Source organism: Arvicanthis niloticus, chromosome 9 (genome assembly GCF_011762505.2).
Source record: "Arvicanthis niloticus isolate mArvNil1 chromosome 9, mArvNil1.pat.X, whole genome shotgun sequence".
In the NCBI taxonomy this organism is placed as follows: domain Eukaryota; kingdom Metazoa; phylum Chordata; class Mammalia; order Rodentia; family Muridae; genus Arvicanthis; species Arvicanthis niloticus.
Window position 1 is genome coordinate 6,294,852 of NC_047666.1, and position 19,715 is coordinate 6,314,566.

Genomic DNA, 19,715 nt, shown 5'->3' on the forward strand with positions numbered 1-19,715 from the left:
ATGAAAAAGAATGCTTGATGACCAACCCACGACTTCATGAATAAAATTGCTAACTGAAAAGGCATATACTTATTTATGTGAAACAAGTGAGTCTATATATACATAATGTATATAATACTACACACATATATTTGTATATATGTATGGATGTGTGATGTGTGAGTGTATGTATATATGTATGTATGCAATAGGAAGGATAGCCATGTGGAAATGAAAGGTGAGTTCAGGAAACGGGCCCAGAATCATGGTTAAAAGCACCAACTATTTAGGCACCCTGCATTTAAAACCAGTCTTTGCCACTTTCAGACTCATTGAGTTAATTCTGCTGTGCCTACATGCTAGGGTTGCTAAGAGAATGAAAAGATTTAATACCCGTAAGGCTCTTAAGCATCTGCCACACAGGAAGTACTGGTTAAATGTTAGCTCTTATTGTTTTGCCTTTGGCTACTATGATCAGAACTTCCCAACTCTCTGTAATACAGCTGTTCCTCAGAGCCCACAGGGGGCTGGTTCCAGGACTGTCCTTCATTCATATACTAAAATCTAAGAATAGAAAACTCTCCTATAAAATGACATAGTATTTGCATATAACTTACCTACATTTTGCATATGATAATGCTTTAATTATTCACAGGTTATTTATTATCTAGTCCTATACAATGTAAATATTCATTTTTGTTATACTGTATTATAAATGAAATAAAGTCGAAGAAAATACTTGTTCAGGACAGACTCAATTTTGTTTTCAAATATTTTCAATCTGTAGTTGAATCTGAGGATGCAGACCCCTGCAGGTATAAATGATTAACTGTATTTTATTCTTAATTTGTTGCAAGCTGACATTTTAGTACAAAAAAAAAAAAAAAAAGAGAGAGAAGAGAAATTAAAAATGGGTAATGTGTGAGAGGAAATGAAATAAAAGGCCATACTTCAAATAACTTGATGTCAATAGACAATCTCTGCACAAGTTTGTACATGATCTTGGATTTCTATTCTCTACGCAGATAACTGTTTAAAGATTGTTCTGGTGGTGGCGCATGCCTTTAATCCCAGCACTTGGGAGGCAGAGGCAGTCTGATTTCTGAGTTGCAGGCCAGCCTGGTCTACAGAGTGAGTTCCAGGACAGCCAGGACTACACAGAGAAACCCTGTCTCGAAAAACAAAACAAAACAAAAGAAAAGAAAACACCAAAAACAAAAAAAAAAGAAAAAAGAAAAAAAAAACCCAAAAAATAAAAAAGACTGTTCTGTGGTTACAATTTGAGAAGTTGACATTCTTCAGTGAGCCACTTTGTTTTTGTCAGACTAGTGAGAGAAAAATTAAACATTCATGAAGTGCTTAACTGGGCTATATAATAATCCAGAGGTGGAAATCACAACCCTAATAGTCCATTTTTGTGTCAGGCCACTCTGTTTAGGCTGTTTTTTTTAACTGTCGCTATCTGAATCAGCCAAGTGTTTCCTAACACTGTAGAAAGTAGGAAATAAAATGGAGGTTGCGGTTTGCACCTCAACAAGAACATCCTCTGGAGGCTGCTCAGACCACACTGGCCAAGCAAGGCATTCTTGAGTCCAAACAGGAGAGAATTTAATGCCTTCAGTGGAAGACAGTACCTGGATCCCAGCAAGCCAAGGATCCACTCACCTCTCTTCTGCAGGAGAAACAACACGGTGCATCCTCACCCAGTACTTGGACCTATTTATTCTTTTATTATCAAAAATACTGCTGTGGTTTCTGTTTAATCTTTTAAAGAATATCTTTTATTCTTTGACAATTTCATACAGGTATCATGATCACACCCAACTTCCCCTCCCACTCTCCCACCAAAACCCCCAACACGTTTCCTTCCCAGCTCCCTCCCTCCCTCCCTCCCTCCCTTTCCTTATTCCCTCCCTCCCTCCCTCCCTCCCTCCCTTCCTTTTTCCTCCCTCCCTCCCTTCCTTCCTCCCTCCCTCCCTTCCTTCCTCCCTCCCTCTCTTCCTTTTTCCTCCCTCCCTCCCTCCCTTCCTTCCTTTTTTCCTCCCTCCCTCCCTCCCTCCCTCCCTCCCTTCCTTTTTCTCCCTCCCTCCCTTCCTTCTTCCCTCCCTCCCTTCCTTCCTCCCTCCCTTCCTTCCTCCCTCTCTTCCTTTTTCCTCCCTCCCTCCCTTCCTTCCTTTTTTCCTCCCTCCCTCCCTTCCTTCCTCCCTTCCTTCCTTTTTCCTCCCTCCCTCCCTTCCTCCCTCCCTCTCTTCCTTTTTCCTCCCTCCCTCCCTTCCTTTTTCCTCCCTCCCTCCCTTCCTTCCTCCCTCCCTCTCTTCCTTTTTCCTCCCTCCCTCCCTTCCTTTTTCCTCCCTCCCTCCCTTCCTTCCTCCCTCCCTCCCTCCCTCTCTCCCTCCCTCCCTTCCTTCTTTCCTTCCTTCCTTCCGAGGCACTGAGTCCAATTAGTGCCCCCAAAAGAGACTGCCCACGATGGTTCTTAGTGACTCCCTCTGGCCTTCTATCTCATGAGTGTTAACATTTCTGCTCATGCATCTTTACTGGATTCAAACAAGCCTGCCTTGGGTTGGTAGTATCGCCTATCACGTTTTGCATAATGCTTGACCGCACACAACAGGTGCTTCGTTTTGTTGAATGGCTGTACGGAGCCATTTGGAAGCAAAACTAGCCCTTCAATCTGCCAAACTCTAAACGCATACAAAAGCCGAACAAACAAACAAACAAAAACCTGGTCCAATTAATTTATTACGCAGAACTCTGCCCAGTTTGGGGCAGTCAGAAGCACACAGTTAACAATCTGGCTTTACCTCCATTTCTGGGAAACAACCTCCCGGTGGCCCCAGAGTCCTGTAAGTACGACGGTGGCCATTTCCTCAGACCTTTCTGGATCAGAGCCCCACTTCTGTGCGGGGGTTTGGCAGAGCTCATCTTCGCAGCCTGGGGACTGCGGAGAACTCGGCGGTGTGCGGTCGTGGTGCTGGCGCACGGTGATGGCCTCGCGTGGTTGCCCGGGCCCGCCGCACCGCAGCGAGCCGCGCCAATCCAGCCGCGGGCACGCGTGTCCTCACCCCCGACGGCCGCAGTTGGGCGCGGCGACCGCGTCCGGGGCCGGTGGGCCAGAGCGGAGGAGGTGGCGGCGGCCGCCCCGCCCACCAGGCCGTGCGCCCCGCCCACGCGTGAGGGGAGGAGCCGGAGCGGAGTGGGGAGAAGAGGTCGGGCGGTCCCGGAGCGCGGCGAGCAGGACTCCCTGGCGGCAGCGGCGGCGACGGCAGAGTGAGTGCCAAGCTAACGCCGGGACCGGGACCGGGACGGGACGGGACGGGGCGGGGCGGTCGCCGCTACTTCGGGGCCGCCTGTGGGTCCCGCGGGCTGGAGCGAGGGAGCGGAGGAAGGAAGCGCGGGCTGCGGGCGCCCTGGGCCGCGAAAGAGGAGTGGGAGCGAGGCCCGCTGGGGCCCACAGACGCGAGAGCCCTCGGGGCGCGAGTGGCCCCTGAGGCTGGGTCACCGTAGCTGCCTCACCGGGCCTCGGCCCGCCCGAGGGAGGCCCGGGAGCAGCCGCCCAGGTCACGGCGGTGCGGGAGGAGCGGATCGGGGCCGCCACGCACGCCCCTCCTCTCCCCTCGCTCATCTCCGGACGCGCGTGGGTTGGCAGCCTCGGTGCTGGGTGCTCACAGGGGGGTGGCGGCGGGGAAGGAGCCGATCGTGAACAGAACTCGGGTGACACTCCACGAGGGACCCTGCGGCGGTGACTCGGATAGAAGGTCGGAGTTCATACTTCAGCCTTGTGTGCTTTTTTTTTTTTTTTTTTAAATGAAGCGCCTGACGCTTAGCCCGTGGGTTAGAAAAACTCCTCTTTATTTTAGTTAGGGCCTGTCAATTAAACCTCATTTTAAGACGCCATTGCTAGTGTCTCCTGACACTCGTTTATTCTGGCCGTGGATGTCTTGTAAACTTGACTTAAATCATTCATAACTTTCATAAAGGGAGCCGTGATTCTTGTTAAACTTTAAACAACTGGAAATCAGCTGGATCTGCCGAGGCCTGCGGTCTCGTGGTCCTCCTGTGCGGGCGTGGCTGTGCACAAACAAGTTGGTAGGAACGGAAGCAGCCCCATGCCTGAGCTAGAGGGGAGGTCTGTGCCCATGTGCCAGGGCACGTTTAAAGGCGGCTCCAAGTGGAAACACTGGGGATGTCTTAGGCCTTGTTGGACGGACTTCCCATGATTCGCCTTATTCCGGTCAGTTATTTCCTCTCCCCTCTGCTGTCTTAGGACACTGTTTATATTTCCTGGGGCGATCGTAGCGTCTCCTGAATAGATTGTCTATAATGAATCTTGGGGATGTTGTCAGAGCCAGGCTCTGTGTCTGTGTGTTCTCAATCTTTAAAGCAATAGCTTGGCTTTGTTTTTAGAGTGCTGGTCACCCTGCTGCACCACTGCTTGGCACTTCAGACCATGGATGTAAATTACCACTGGATTCCAGCCCTTCCCCGGGGGAGCTGGGACAGCAGGTCACGCTAGAGCAGTGAGGTTAAATTTACTATTGTCAGGCAGTCACTTTCAAGTAAGGAGGTCCACCTTCCCTTTTTAGAACAAAAATGAACATGTCAGCAAGGCCATTTTCCAATAAATAAGCATATGGTTCTCACATAATTCTAATTCTTCTTTATTTTTGTCTGTTTCATACATGTATACCCCCTTACCCTCTTTCAAGCCCCTCCCCCGACAATCCCCTCCTCCCAACCACATTTTTAGAAAACAATCAATTGTAGATTGCTAAGAGGACGTTTAGATAAAATATTCAGACCCTTTGCCTTTCTTAGCAGTCAGCCAGCACCATAAAGCCCTGGGTGAAACCCAGTGAATGCTGAACAGTAACTACAATGCAACTGTATTTAGCACAAGCACTTTACTGTGTGAGGAACCAAGACCATGTGCAACTCATAGATTTGTATAGAACCATATAAGCATAAGAATCTGTGCTTCACAGGAGACTGGCTAAAAGTGTGGTATTGAGAGGAGGTGCAGAAAGCTCTGAGCTTATTTGAAAGACAAATCTCTGACTGTTGGGTTGCTGTTGCCACAGGTTACAGAACACTCATGGCATGGCGGTTAGGTGGTGAGAGCTAAGGACTGCACAGTAAAAAAAGAAAAACAAAAAGAAAAAAAAGAAAGAAAGAAAAAAGAAAAGAAAAAGCTTCAGAAAAGTTAGGGGAATGCCCAATAATTTTTATTCCAAACCTCTCTCTAGGAGGAAAAAAAAATCAGACCTAGAATGATCTCACTTACTATGCTACGTTTTAATTGGACTTTGTTATTGTTTGATTTTAGTGTAAGCCTTACATGTCTTTGGAAAGCAGACTGAAACTAACCTACATAAAGTGCTTAGAAAGATCACTTTTCTTTTTAACCTAGTTTACACAGCAGGATACCTAATAAATAAAAAGATAAATCTTCAGGAAATGCAAGATATTTTAAGTTCCAAAGAGTGATGGCAGGGTAACTCACACCTGTAATCTCAGCAGTTGGCAAAGCTGAGGCAGAAGAATTGCTCTCAGTTCAAAGCCAGTTTGGACAACATAGTAAGTTCTAGACTAGCCTATACTAGAGTGAGATCTTGCTATTTAAAAAAAACAAAAACAAAAACAAAAACTAGAGGTTGACCAGATTTTGTGTGTGTGTGTGTGTGTGTGTGTGTGTGTAAGTGTGTAAATGTGTATAAGCTTGTATGTCCTGTTTCACCCATAGCAGTATGAACAAAAATGATTGATGGGGCCAGTAATTTTAATAATGCTTTTGATGTTGTTAAATACATAGTATTTAAGGCCAGGCAATTAGGAACATAAGTTGCCTTTTAAGTTTAAAGAGAATTTTTATTTTAAATAGTTACATTTATTAACCTTGGATAGGAAATTAAATAAAAAACAGAAGTAACATTTGTCTGTAACCAAGAGTGACTGTTTGAAAAGATGTGGTCCGAGAGTGTGAAGTGGTTGGCTCTTGTGTGTACCGCTATCCAAGGCCAGCAGATAAGACATAAAAGTGGGGACTAATTGTGTTTATTTTGAAAATTTTGTGAGAGTACATTAATTCAGGAAAGGAACTCATAGGGTCACTGAATCACTTGCTAAAATTTGCAAAATTGAAAAAAAAAAGTTTTTACTTTAAAAACAAACCCCTTTAAGCATCTGCTTCTTCCTTAATGCATATCAGATGCGTCTGATCAACCATGTCAGTGACACAGCAGTTCTAGTTTATGACAATTTCAAGTATAACGAGTACAGTGTTCATTATGAATTGTTTTGGCCTGTGACACTGTGCTCTAATGTACTGAAAGATTTGATTGAATAAATCATGGCTTGCTTTTACTCCTGGAATATTACAGAATAATGGTGGGTTCCAGGCTGTGTTCCTAGGTGTGTAGATCAGATGACCTGTTAGTTTCTCTGTGCTTTATTGAGGTTGTGAGGAATAAATAATTTGCTAGGTAGACCTTGTTGGACACTGCCTGCCATGTAGTCGGTATTTAGTATTCCGATATCTTTGGAGTGAGTATGTGTTAACTTTTATAACAGGAAAATGACCACGCAAAATTTTCATATTTCTCTCAAATTAAAAAGGCTATTATTGTTATTTAAAAAGTCCTGCCAAATTGTACTTACAAAGTAAGAAACTATGCAGTGATTAGGCAATAATATTTTGTCTTTTAAATATGAAACGGGTTTTGATATCAACTTACTCAATGAATTAAATCTAGATCTTAATATCATCTTTCTTTCTAATTGGTAACTCAGACAAGAGGTTTGTTTTAGGTTACACAGTTGAAAGACAGGTACAAATATAGTGCATTATTACAATTACAGCTAGCTATGTATTTTTGTAAAAGCTTGAAGGAAGATACAAATGGGTTCCTCCGTTTTCTCCCAGTTTCCCTAGTAAGTGTATACATATAACAGATAATTCATAATAGTTACTCAAAATAAATTCTGGTTTATAACTGCATATAGCAGGATTTTGTTGCCTTGGGAAAGAAAGAAAAACACCAACTTTTGTGGCATAGTAATGCCATCAAATTAAGGGTCCAGATCTTCCTAGTAAATGGGAAGCCCTTCAGAAGATTTTAGGTTTATCTTTATAAGAGGTATTTGGTGTGCATTTTGTGTGTGTGTGTGTGTGTGTGTGTGTGTGTGTGTGTGTGTGTTACTGGGAATTGAATCTAGAACCTCGTACGTGCTATGTGGTTCTATACACTGCTACCCAGTCAGGCCCTGAATTACGGGCCTTGCTTGCCACCTTCAGGTGCTGGGGATAATGGGTCTCTGCTACCACAGAGATACTAGAGGTATGTAGAATATAAGAAGAGCTACAGATACGCCAGGCCCGATTTCACAGAAGTTGGTACTGCTCAGGTCCAGGTCTTCTGCTTTGACAAGATGCATTTCTAGAGCACCTGCAGTCTGTCCTGGTTGACAAGATTGAGGAACAAATGGGTGCATTGAAGCTCACAGCAATGACAATGAGTAAGACATGATTGCAGTACAATTCACTGATTCTAGTCACCAAACTGCCATCCACCCTGAGTCTTCCTAGGCCTTTTCTGAGTCCAGGTCTTGCCCAGTTCTCATTAATGTTTCTTAAGCATTTAAACCTCAAGGGATAGAAAAAAATTTTTCCCAGAGTTGCTGTAATTCTGTAGCTGATTCAACACTGTACTGAGACTCACAGGAAGGGCCCATATAGTCAAAGGAGAGAAAATAGACGGCTTAATGGGAGCATGTACATTGGGAAACTGTAAATCAAGTCAAGAGACACATAGATAGGGCTTCTTACATAAGTGAGACAAGTAACCAGAAGAGAATTATGGGGCCCTCTCCTTCGGAGCTCACCAAACCCTCAGCCATTGTAATTGCCCCATATAGCATGTGAGACCCAACAGGTACATCCACAGACCAGCCTTTCAGAGACCCGTGAAGCTGTCTTTCCTTAGGAAGCCTTGGTTGGGCAGAAGAGAAAATTGGCTTACCAAGTTCTGTTCCAGCATAGCTCCTGCCAGTAGGTGCATGGCACCCTACGTTTTCTCTCAAGGGCAGGGCTAAGCAGTTTGGAGCTGGGCAGAAGGTAGAAATGATTTGAACTGAAGATGGCTTCAGCTAGGTTACTCCATTTGCTGCCAAATCTCTCTTGAAAATCATTTCTAGTGTCACTTAAATGTTTGGTTTGTCATGGCAGGTTTTATTAAGAGTCATAAAAATGCTTAGCTGCGAGTGTCTGGTTGCTATCCTGGCACAAGAAGGGATTTTGTCTTCTTTTTTAATAGGTCTGCACTTCAGAAGGTTACAGAACAATGAGTGAGAGTGTTGCAGACCTTTCAGACTTGATACTTAGAGCTGTTCCCGAAGATTGTAGCTAAAAGAAGTTTTTTCTGGGTCTGTCTGAATGAACCAGTTGTTAAGAACTTGTGCTTTTTCCATTTGTTCACTTTTAAGTTTGTGACTCTGGGGTCAGAGAATCAGAAATCATATATTCTGTGTGCTTTCTTGCAGAACGGGCTGTAGTTGTTCGTGCGGGGAAGGTCATACAATAGTTGACATGTAGCTGACTGAGAAGAGAGGCATGAGCCCAGATTGGATTTGGGTGGATGTGGTCACCAGTGTTCACTGACACACAGGTCTCCTTCCCATCATCCACACTTGAAGTCTCTTTGGAGAACCTTCATTTAGCATGACTGTGTGCAAGCCCCATAAGACAATCTCACTGATTGAGAACCCTCAGATCTTTTCTTCTTTCTTTCTTTCTTTCTTTCTTTCTTTTTTTTTTTTTTTTTTTTTTTTTTTTTTTGGTTTTCGAGACAGGGTTTCTCTGTGTAGCCCTGGCTGTCCTGGAACTCACTCTGTAGACCAGGCTGGCCTCAAACTCAGAAATCCGCCTGCCTCTGCCTCCCAAGTGCTGGGATTAAAGGCGTGCGCCACCACTGCCCGCCTCAGATTTTCTTTGAATTTCTATTAGCTGCTGATACCGCTAGCCAAGATACCCGTGACCACTGGACACTAAGCCATTAGTTCTCACTGGGGTACACTGATTCAGATCTCAAGCTTATGGAAACTTCAAATTTTGTTCACCAGAGTTGCTAGCAAAAAACAACAACAACAACAAACAAAAACAACAGCAACAAAAATCAACCAAAGAAACCCAAAATATGTAGACCAAACTAGGCATGGTAGTGTATACCTATAATCCCAGCACTTAAGGGGCAGAGGCAAGAGGAGTACTAGAAAATTGAGACCAGCCTGATCTACTACATACTGATTTTCAGGATAACCAGGGCTACATAATGAAATTCTGTCTCAAAAACAAACTTCCTCACACCTTTAAAAAAAAAAAAACAGCAGAACCAAGCAAAATAACCAAAACAACAGAAAAAAAGCTACAAGACAAAACCATGTATTGGATTAGGACTATTCTGGGATGTAGAGGTGTTTCCGGTCTACTTGGGTGTTTTGGTGGTGGTGGGCTTTGTTTCCTAACCCACAGAATTGCTGTGTCTGCCTCCCAATGCCTGTTCAGCTACGATAGCCTTCTAAATGCCCTGAATTGTAGAGTGTGACCCACAGTAAGAACTTAACAGATGCGGGAGGCTGAAGAAATAAGGCCATGTTCCCTGAATGTGTGCCACCAAGATGAGTAAGCCGCTGTCTTTTTTGATCAAAAATGGAAGTTAAATTGTGTTTTCTGGGAATCATACCTTCTTCAGTAGTACACAGACTATTCAATGACTTCTGTCTCTTGGATTCATCATGCCTTAAGGGGCAGCTAGAGATCTGGTTGTCCTCGACATTGTTTAGTGTTGATTGCACAGCCGCAGTCTTGGGATCACCTAATACTTAGCTGGGAACAGCTCGTGCATTCCTCTGCAGTAATTCCTGCCCACTAAAGCACCCTAATGTCTGCGAAACAGGAAGGGAGTCCTAGGACCTGCTGGGAATGTGGAGGCAGATTCCTGTTAGGTATTAGACAGACGTGGTCCTCTTGCTTTGGATGGTGGTGACTGTAGGTATTTCGTTAAATGAACAGACCATCTTCAGTGGAACTTGGATTCCCAAAGCAGAAATAGCAGGTGGCCATTCCTCATGAAACTTCCCCATGGCCTTCCTTAAACAGCAGGCTCATCCGCCACATTCCAGTATGATTTCAGAGGCCTTGAGTCATGCGTCTGCATGCGCTTTGCCCCTTGTTAGCCTACCTCGTCGATAAGCAGAATGCTTCAGCTACTGCTTAGTCCAAAGAGCAAATAAACACTCCTGGCGTGCTGCCTGGGACGCAGTGCTGGCTTCCTGCCTTTGCCTTCCATTTACCTGTATTTCCCTAACTTCCTTCTGGCTATAATACATAACAGGGACTTTGGGCCACCCACACCCACAAGGGCAGAAGTCACCCAGTCCACATTCACTACGCTCACTGCCGGAGCTCTGCACGGAGTTTCTCTGACACAACCTTTGCCTGAGAACTTGTTGCCTACACCTCATACTCATAGGGACAATCTCTTCATAGAAGAAAATTATTAATATGTCTGCCCCAGTTTAACAATCATGGTAGAAAGGAAAAATTCTAAAAGTTGCTTCTATCCCGTTCTCAGACAAGCTTTTTCATACCATCTACAGGTTTAACTTGCACATTTAAGGTATTATGAATGTGTATGTGTGTCTTCCCATTCTTTTCCCATCTATAGATGGTTTCTCTACTACTGTCTGCCTCGCTGTGTTAAGTTAGCAGTGTGTCAGAAATAGCTTCTCCTTCCGTCACATCAACTTTCCATTGTGCAGATGCAATTGGAGCTGTGGATTGTATCTGGTCCTTTGGTCTTACGTCCTGTGAAGACAGCTTAAGTACGCCATTTTGCTTACTCCCACAAGGTGTGCTCCCACAAGCGGTCTGCTGAGGCCCTGGGCTCTGTGAGCACCTTCAGGAAGTACTGAGTCAGTACTTCCTGTGACCACCAGTAAGAGGACTGTCAGTTCTTTTTCATTTTGCTAATCTGGTTGGTGAGAAGTGACAGTTCAGTCACTTTTTTTTTTTTTTTTTCACAATTATAACTAAAGTAGAGGTTTGAGTTAAGAACGGGTCTTTGCGACATTGTTGAGGCTAGTAAATTCTCCTGTGGGACTTTGTAACTGTTCTTCTTATGTATAGTCCGTCACATTTTCTTAAATATAGACTTAAGAATGCGAGCCTGGGTGGAGTGTCCTGCCAAATCATTAGTACTGAATCAAGACAAGTACAAAGTATGGTTTTGCTGCATTTGCTAATGTCTGAATTACAGGCTTCAGCTAATGGTGTTATTAACTTGTGATTTCTCCAAGGCCACAAGAAAACATCTTCTAGTCTAGAATTTCTGCTCTTCTTACTCCCCTCCCCCATACATATACAAACACATATGTGTATGTACACATGAGTGTGTAGGGAGATTTTAAAAGAGATTAAAACATGTAGATTACAATGATATTTCCTATAAAAATCTTTTCAGAAGTCTAGACTTTTCACATATTTGTATCTCTAGAAAGGTCATACAGGTCAAATTTGTTTGTTCTTGTATTGGGCTGTTCTGTATGAGTTTTACAACCAGAGAGGTATTCGGCCACTCCAAGGTAAAGGAGATGAAAGCAAGAATGGCTTACGAGGATTAGAGCTCAGCATTCTAGGAATATGAGCAGATGGAGCTGCACTTTGCTTTTGAGGTGCTCCTTTTTTTAAAAAAAGATTCTGTCTGTCTGTCTGTCTGTCTGTCTGTCTGTATCTTGTATTCCAGTGTCTGAGTGTATGCCATGTGTGTGACATGGATCCCATACAACTGGAGTACAATGATGAGCCTTCTGGTGTGGATGCTAGGAACTCAGCTCAGGTCCTCTGGAAAAACAGGATTCATCTTATCCCTGAGAGAGCTTTCCGGCCCCTCCATATCCTCCTCAGTCACAGTAAATGTTTGGGATGTTGTTAATCTAAAATTAATTTTCAGGTTTTAAAAGACTGAATTCTGTTGAAAGAGAGGGAATCTGATTTGATGGTCCTTTTTAAATTTTTAAAAGAAATTCATAAAAGGCAGTCCTATATAAAGCTGGTTTACCTGTACATAAAAAATAAACCAGCAGGGCATGGTGACACATGCCTGTAATCATACCCTCAGGAACGTAAGGCAGAATGGTCATAAGTTCATGGTTATCCTAGGCTGAAAGAGAAATTGAAGCCAGTGTGGGCTGTCCAGCAACCAAGGGAAAAATGTCTGTCTGTCTGTCTGTCTGTCTGTCTGTCTCTCTCTCTCTCTCTCTCTCTCTCTCTCTCTCTCTCTCTCTCTCACACACACACACACACACACACACACACACACACACACACACACTGGTGACTGTGGATGGTAACTTTTCTCCTAGTGCTCATTGTAGTATGTCAGTATGTCACTGTTGATGCTCTCTGCTGTAGTGTCCATTCCACAAGGAAAAAGTTAGAGTCTATTACTTTACCCCAGGACCTAGAAGGATAACCAGCACCTTTGAGAGCACAATCCTTAGTATATAAGTGAATGTTGCTGCGGTAAGTACCTCTAGGTGTTTGTGTTCAACTGTGTCAAGGATCCTGTTAGATGCTGGCTTGGACACCTCCGTCATCTTTGATCTTTATGGTGTACTCTAACTCTTGGAAGCTGTGTGGCAGCATACTTAGTGCTTCAGAATTCAAGCCTGCAGTCTGAATTACCTGGTGGCTTAATCTAATGTCCATTTGCAAAACAGCTGATAGGTGTATTTCAGCTAATCTAAGATGCTGTCAGTAGTGAAATAGGCCATTTCTCTCAGCTACTAGGGAAAAGAAATGCTGTTAAACTATATCACATATCAGCATAAGACGGTTAGTTTTGATAACTGCCGTAACAGAGTATCACAAATGGCTTAAGACAACCAGATGCTTTATCTCATAGTTCTGTAGATGAGAAGCCAGGGTATGTGTTTGACTGCTGTGTCTCCTTGAAGTGTTGGCCAGCTTGGCTTTTATTAGAGGCTCTGGGAAGGATTTTTCTCGGGCTCTTTCAGGTTGTTGGTAGACTTCTATTCTTTGAGATTTGTTTCTTGTTGTCTCTCACTTCTTAGAGACGTTTTTGGTACTTGCCATTGGGCTTTATACCTTAGACTGGGCATTATGAGCACAGCACACCCTTCTAGTGTCTGGACTTTAATGGGCCCTTCTCCTCTCTTTCTCTAGCTAGGGAAATTCTCTGCTTCTGAGGGCTGTTTGGGTAGATTTGGCCCAGCATTCACAGGTTCCAAGAATTGGGGACTTGAATAGCTTGGGAGGAGAGGTCCTAAAGAGTTATCCTAATATGAGCAGTGACACAATGACTGTCTCTTGTTAGCATAGAGGAGTGACTGATGGTTATAAAGCACTGGGAATGTTAGAAAGCATGCTTAAGTGTTAGCTGTTTCCATACACATGCCATGATCACAGTGGACACACAATGCCTGTCACCTTGAACCTTGGTGCATGTCAAACCCTAATTGAGAGAATGCATTTTGCTGACAATAAACTTGATAACAAAGACAGTGATTAGTACTTAAGTACCAGAGGTAGGCATGTGCTAGGACACTTCCTTACTCCTTGTAGGAACATGACGTAAGGTGCACCAGCTCCATTTACAGGGGAGAAAGTAGGTTTGGAAGGGAGCAGTAGTCAGTGGTAGTGGCATTTCTTGTATGAATTCACAGGATTCTGAAGTAGGTATACTGTTTATGTATTCACTTGGCTTACTGTTCCCGAGATTAGCATGTGAAAAATGTCACAGGAGAGGCTTCCACCCATGGGAGCAGGTGTCTGCTAGCTAAAAAGAAAGTAAAGGCGATGACATATTTTTCTCTGGTGTCTCCCTTGGGTTGTTTGTTTGTTTGTTTGTTTTGCTATTTAATGTTTAAATTCACTGAGACAAAAGCCCCAAGCCTTCATCCTTTTAAATACCCTAATGATCTTTTTAAGTCAACAAAGCAGTTACCACACTAACAGTATTTCTTCAGGACAGGATAAATACTATGAAGGTCATAGAACTAGGGGTGTGGAGAAAGAGGAGTAACAAGAGAATGGGAGGGCTGCCTTAATGAGGAACCTCAGGAAAGACCTCTGTGTAAAATAATACTTCTGCCAAAACCAGGGTGAGCAAAAGGCAGCCTGAGCTTACCTGTAATCTTAATGAGCTGAGAACCAAACAAGAAGGCCTTTTTGGTAGGTGTGAGAAGTTCAGAGACCCAGATGATGGGACTGGGATGCAACTCTTCAAGAGTGCCTAAGGCCCTGAGTGGAATTATAAGCAACACACACACACACACACCCCATGTGGTATTGTGAATGAAAATGTCTCCCATAGGCTTATATGTTTGAATGCTTGGTCCCAGTTAGTGGAACTATTTGGAATGGATTAGGGGGTGTGCCATTGTTGGGGACAGTGTGTCACTGGGGGTGGGCTCTGAGGTTTCCAAAGCCCATGGCAGGCCCAGTGTTTCTCTGCCTGTGGATCAGGATGTAACTGTCTTAGCTGCTGCTCCAGTACCGTGTGGTCTGCTTCCCACCATGATGATTATGGACTAACCCTGACACTGTAAGAAAGCCCCCAATTAAATGCTTTCTTCTGTAAGTTGCCCTGGTCATGGGGTCTCTTCACAGCAATAGAACAGTAACTAAGATACTGGGTTTAATGAAAATGCCAATGAGATTTCATAGAGAAATCTCTGTTCACAAGTCAGCTATAGTGAGCTGGGAGCCTGTCCCCAGGACAAGAGCTTTGTATGACTTCAAAGGGTTGAAAGTTTTGGAAGTGTTTTTAATTCTTGCTTTTAAAACCATTTTAAGTGTACCAAAGCATAGAGGATGAGTTTGACAGAACCAGGTAAAAAGAGAGGTTACTTGAGCTCAGGATGCTCAGGGAGCCGGCACACATTTTGCCAAGAGAATTACATTCAGGTAAATGGTTTTGAAAGGTGCGTTCATCATCCCTTTGAGTCTGGTTTTCTTTTTGCCTCTTTCAGGTCTTTTCAGGACCTTCCCCTCCCTGAAAGACTCTGAACCCAAGTTATCTGATCTCCTCTCTCCCTGACACTTCCTTCTACCCCAGGCAGTCCTGTCCCTGGTCACCTGCTAGCCAGCCTCTCTCTGCCCCTGACTTTTGCATTCTGCTGTCACCAGGTGGTTTCTCTGAAATGAGGATCTGAATGGTTACTTCCTGCATGACAGACAGTGGGTTCCCTGAAATCACCCAATCCTGTCTGTTAGGACGCTTCCTGTCCAGGTTCAGTCCAGGTTCTTACCAGCCCTGAGATCTTGAGATCACTTTACCCATTTTATCTCAGTTTCACTACCTGTAAAATAGAGGTGACAGTGCACCTAACCTGCAGGTAACCTGTAGATTTAGAAGGAGTATTAACTGCTGAGATCCACTCAGCAGTGCTTGGTGTGCGCACCCTCCATTATTAGCTAGCTGCCCTCTGTGTGGCAGGCCCAGCTGGTCTAGCCTGCTGCTTTCTGCTCGGCCTCGTCCCTGTCTTCCAGCAGGCAACAAAATAAGTACCGAAATTGAGAAGATACAATTAGTGATCTCTGTAGCAGTGTCACTAACAGTGAATTTACATATTGTCCAGTTTATAGGAATTTATTTTTATTGCATTTTACAAAAATGTTCTTCCAGAGTGACTTGGAAATAAACAAACAGGTCAGTTCCTACCCTCTGTCTGCTGAAGTCTAGTACACACACATACTAAGTAAGCACCTATCATAAGGTTTGAAGACACAGGAGAGTAGTACATAATGAGACAGTTTCTCTTTAACCAGGGAGCTTCTGCCTATCTCTTTGACCCAGCCTAATTTTGTGTATTGTTGACCCATTAAGAAGATGTGTATGAGGTACCAGTGATGTATTTAGTTCTCACTGTTCTAAGGTCCATGAGGCACTGTGGGGGGAGGCTGAACCTGTCTGGGGAGGGCTTGGAGGAGTCAGGAATGATTTCACAGGTAAGGCAGAAGCATGGGGTAGAATGTAGAGGTTCATGTCTTATGTCAAGCCAGTGGCTGAAGCCTAGCTGTAATACTCCAGCAGTGCGTGGGCTTGAACGGCTTCCTCCCAAAGTCTGAGACCTTTCGTTTGTGACCCAAGGCTAGTAGCATCTGCCTCTCTCAAGATTGTCCCGAGGTGCGTTTGTGCATGTGTAGAAAAGTGCCTGACTTGAGAGTTTATAAGCTTTGCTCTCTATACTTTAATCTGGGCACATTAGTATTTTTTCTTGTCTGTGTTTATTGTGACAAGCTAATCACTCAGTATACTAATGATTACATTGGACTGAGTAGTTTTGCCTGTTTGTTTTGTCTTCTCAATATGTTGTGTCTCTTTAATGAGTGGCATATTTTCATTCATAGTGACAGCCATGTTAATATATAGATAAGTCTATGTCTTGAGATATATTGAATTAAAAAACTGATATTTTGATAGTTTTCAGAAACTTCAGGAAGAATCAGGTCAAAACATTAATTTCTACCTTACAGATAGGGAAACTGAGGCAGTTCTATATAACTTCTGATATTTGCCCAGAGTCATTTATGCTATCAGATAAATGGCAAAGATAGGATTAGAACCCCATGCCCCTTGTTCTCCTGGCTTTTTATTTTCTTTTGAACTCAGCCCCAAGAACTGAGAGTTCTACTGGTGCTGTCCCTCCCCCCACCCCCACCCCCAGCCCCTCTTTGTCACCTGGCTTCACCAGGCTTGGGAAGGTTGAGTGAACTAGAGCCTACTAGCCTAAGGGAGAGCCTTAGGGAACATCCTTCCCACCCAGCTCCCTCCTGGCTGCCCTGAAGGTATTTATGAGTGTGAAGGTCCACCTGGAAACCAAGGGAGAGGCTGGGAACCGCAACCAGCTGTAGCTGCCAGAGAGTGGAGGAGGGGAGAAGAGGCCTGGTGCCTGAGTGGAGGAGGAGCCAGGTGGGGCTCAGGGAATGGAAAGCCAGGAGAAGTCCAAAGGGCAGACGACTTCTTAGTCCACGAGCCTTCTACCCTCTCAGCACTCCTTTTCCCTTCTGCTGGGAAGCATGTGCTGTGCTTACTCACTCGGCTTGTGTTGTAATCTTTATTGTGTAGGCAGGAGGAGGGGAGGGCTGGACACACAGGAAGGCTCTGACCTTAACACTCCTGACTTGACAAAGTTGAAGAGTTTGTGACTTTGTGTTCCTTTAAGTGTGTTGTTTAGTTAGAGAGAAAGCTATGCTCAGAGGAAGTAGGATCCAACAGCTTTCCTGAAGCTGAAGTTCCCAGGGTGTAGGTCACACGCTTGTCATTGTGGCAGCATCAACTGGGAGTGACTGAAAATCACGACACCCAACCACACCCAGACCTGTGGAGTCAGCCGTTCTGGGTGTGATCCAAAGGCAGTGCCCCTGTGGAGCTCAAGAGAGGTTCAGTGTAAGAACCTTGTAGGGTAGCCAGATGGAGTCTCTGTGACAGGGCAGAATCAGGCCCTGGCTGCTCAAGAGTCATGAATTCCATTTGGTTTTCTCATCTCCATATGAGGTCTAAGAGGAGCCTTTGAGCTCAGATCCTTGCAAGCCCCTTCCTTGAAATTTGTTGGGCCTTGTGTAATCCATTCATTAAAGGGGGCAGGGTCAAACCAGAAACTTCCACATTTAAATTGTTACTGCATCTTGTCATATAACAACAAAACAGAATGCCTTCAAAGGAAGACGGTCTCTGGTCCTTTTTTCACACAGTAATGCGCACCACAGCTCAGCACAGGTAAGGCCCACAGGCTCAGAGTGCCATCAGCTGAGACTGGGAGGCAGGTCAGGAAGTGTTTTTCCAGAGAAGACAGGGTATTAAGATTCTGGGACACTGAATGTTAACTCTTGACAACCTTGCTAGAACATGGAACCTACGAGCAAACTGTCCTTTGAAAGCCATGTGGACCTCCAGTGTTTATGAAAAAGTGTTTCCATACTTAACATGAAATTCATGTCTAACACATTTTATTGATCTGTGACCTTCAGGAAAGGCATGTGGACTGTTCGAGGTCACGGGAAGTCTGCAGTTGTAGGCTCAAGGCCAAACAGGTTTATTTTGTTTGTTTCTTTCTTTCTTTCTTTTTTCTTTTTCTTTTTTTTTTGAAACAAAGGTTTTACTTGTCTTGAATTTCTGATCCATATGTTTCTATCTCTCTCTGGAGAGCAAGAATGTTCCAAAAGAGCCTGAAAGTAGGCATCTCTTGAAATTTATGCTCACAAACCTGTTAAATATTAAAAATGAAATCTCAAGGATACAACTTGGTCTTAAAATTTTTATGGGGGCTGGTGAGATGGCTCAGTGGTTAAGAGCACTGACTGCTCTTCCAGAGGTCATGAGTTCAAATCCCAGCAACCACATGGTGGCTCACAACCATCCATAATGAGATCTGATGCCCTCATATGGGTGTCTGAAGACAGCTACAGCGTTCTTACATAAAATAAATAAATAAATTCTTTAAAAAAATTTTTTTTATGACATTTGATTATGAGAAGCTATGTTATTTATTTTATCAGCCCTCCCAGTTTCCCTTTCTTCTTTGTTTTTATTCCTTTGTTTGTCTGGTTTTGGTTTGGGAGGCTTTGAGGAGTTGTTTTGTTTGTTGTTGTTGTTTTGGTTTGGGTTGGTTTGGTTTTGGCAAATCTGTCTCTGTAGCCCAGGCTGGCCTGGAACTGACTTTGTAGTCCAGGCTAGTATTAAACTATTGATTTTCTTGCCTTGGCCTTTCCAATCCAAGGATTCCAAGAATGAGCCCCTATATCCATCAGTGTGCCTACACTTGAACAGGTATTGCAACCTTCTAATGAAAGTGTAATTAATTTTACAGAGAGAAAACTTACAGCTCTGAGAGGTACACTGGCTTGCCCAAGGATGCACACACAGTTCATGGACAGCAGACTAGCTCAGGCTTTCAGTGTTGGTATTTTGTTCTTGATGATGATTATCAGTTATTTTTCTTTTTTCTTTTGTTGTTTTTGTGTTTTTGTTTTGGTTTAGTTTGGTTTTGTACCTTTGAAAGACTCTTGTCTTTTACTGTTTACCCAGTTGTTCTCAGAAGTATATAAAACACAGAAAGTATTTTTAACATTCTTAAAGCCTGAGGCTTAGTAGAGTCAGCATTTACAGTGTAAAGTCCAGGGAAGAGATGGCAGGTTGAGCATCCTAAGAGCCTAGCAGCCTGGCAGAAGCAACTTCGTGGACTGGAGTTGCCAGGACCCACTCAGTCTCTGTTCCCTATAAGGCATCCATGCTCGGAATCCAGCTGTAGTTGAAGTTTTGTTGGTGGATAATATGTTTTTAGTTGATACATTGAAGTCAAAAGGTTTGTTCTGTTTTGTTTTTTGTTTTGGTTTTTTGTTGTTATTCTATCAGAAAACAATGCAAGGGGGTTTAAGAGTAAATGTTGGGAAAGTGGCAGAATTAAAAGATGGGTTCTCCAGAACTCAACAGAAAAAATTCAAAGATGGCAATCTGGAAGGATGTGGGGACAAGCCTGGAAGCAGTTTGCAAAGCAAGCACAATTCTTTTTTTCTCTTTGTTGCATGTCCCTGAAATGTTTTATAATGATTTTTAAATATTTATCATCTTTGCATGTTGGCAATGTAGAAGCCTAATAGGATATAAATCTCACCCCTGTCACTTTCAACTTGTGTGACCTTGAAGAAGTTACTTAAC

General features: G+C 43.7%; 1 protein-coding gene across 9 annotated transcripts in view; it reads left to right on the plus strand.

The window, feature by feature from the left end:
* The first annotated feature begins 2,966 nt into the window (after nucleotides 1-2,966).
* Gng12 (G protein subunit gamma 12) overlaps nucleotides 2,967-19,715 on the plus strand; it is a 108,997-nt gene continuing 92,248 nt past the window's right edge. For 3 of the 9 annotated variants that reach the window (XM_076939879.1, XM_034511765.2, XM_034511767.2), the window contains exon 1: nucleotides 3,113-3,249. The gene's annotated coding sequence lies outside the window, so the exon portion shown is untranslated. Of the gene's footprint in view, nucleotides 3,250-3,333; nucleotides 3,738-19,715 lie in introns of those variants that run through there. The other 6 variants (XR_013112403.1, XR_013112404.1, XM_076939878.1 and 3 more) reach the window with 5 other exon arrangements.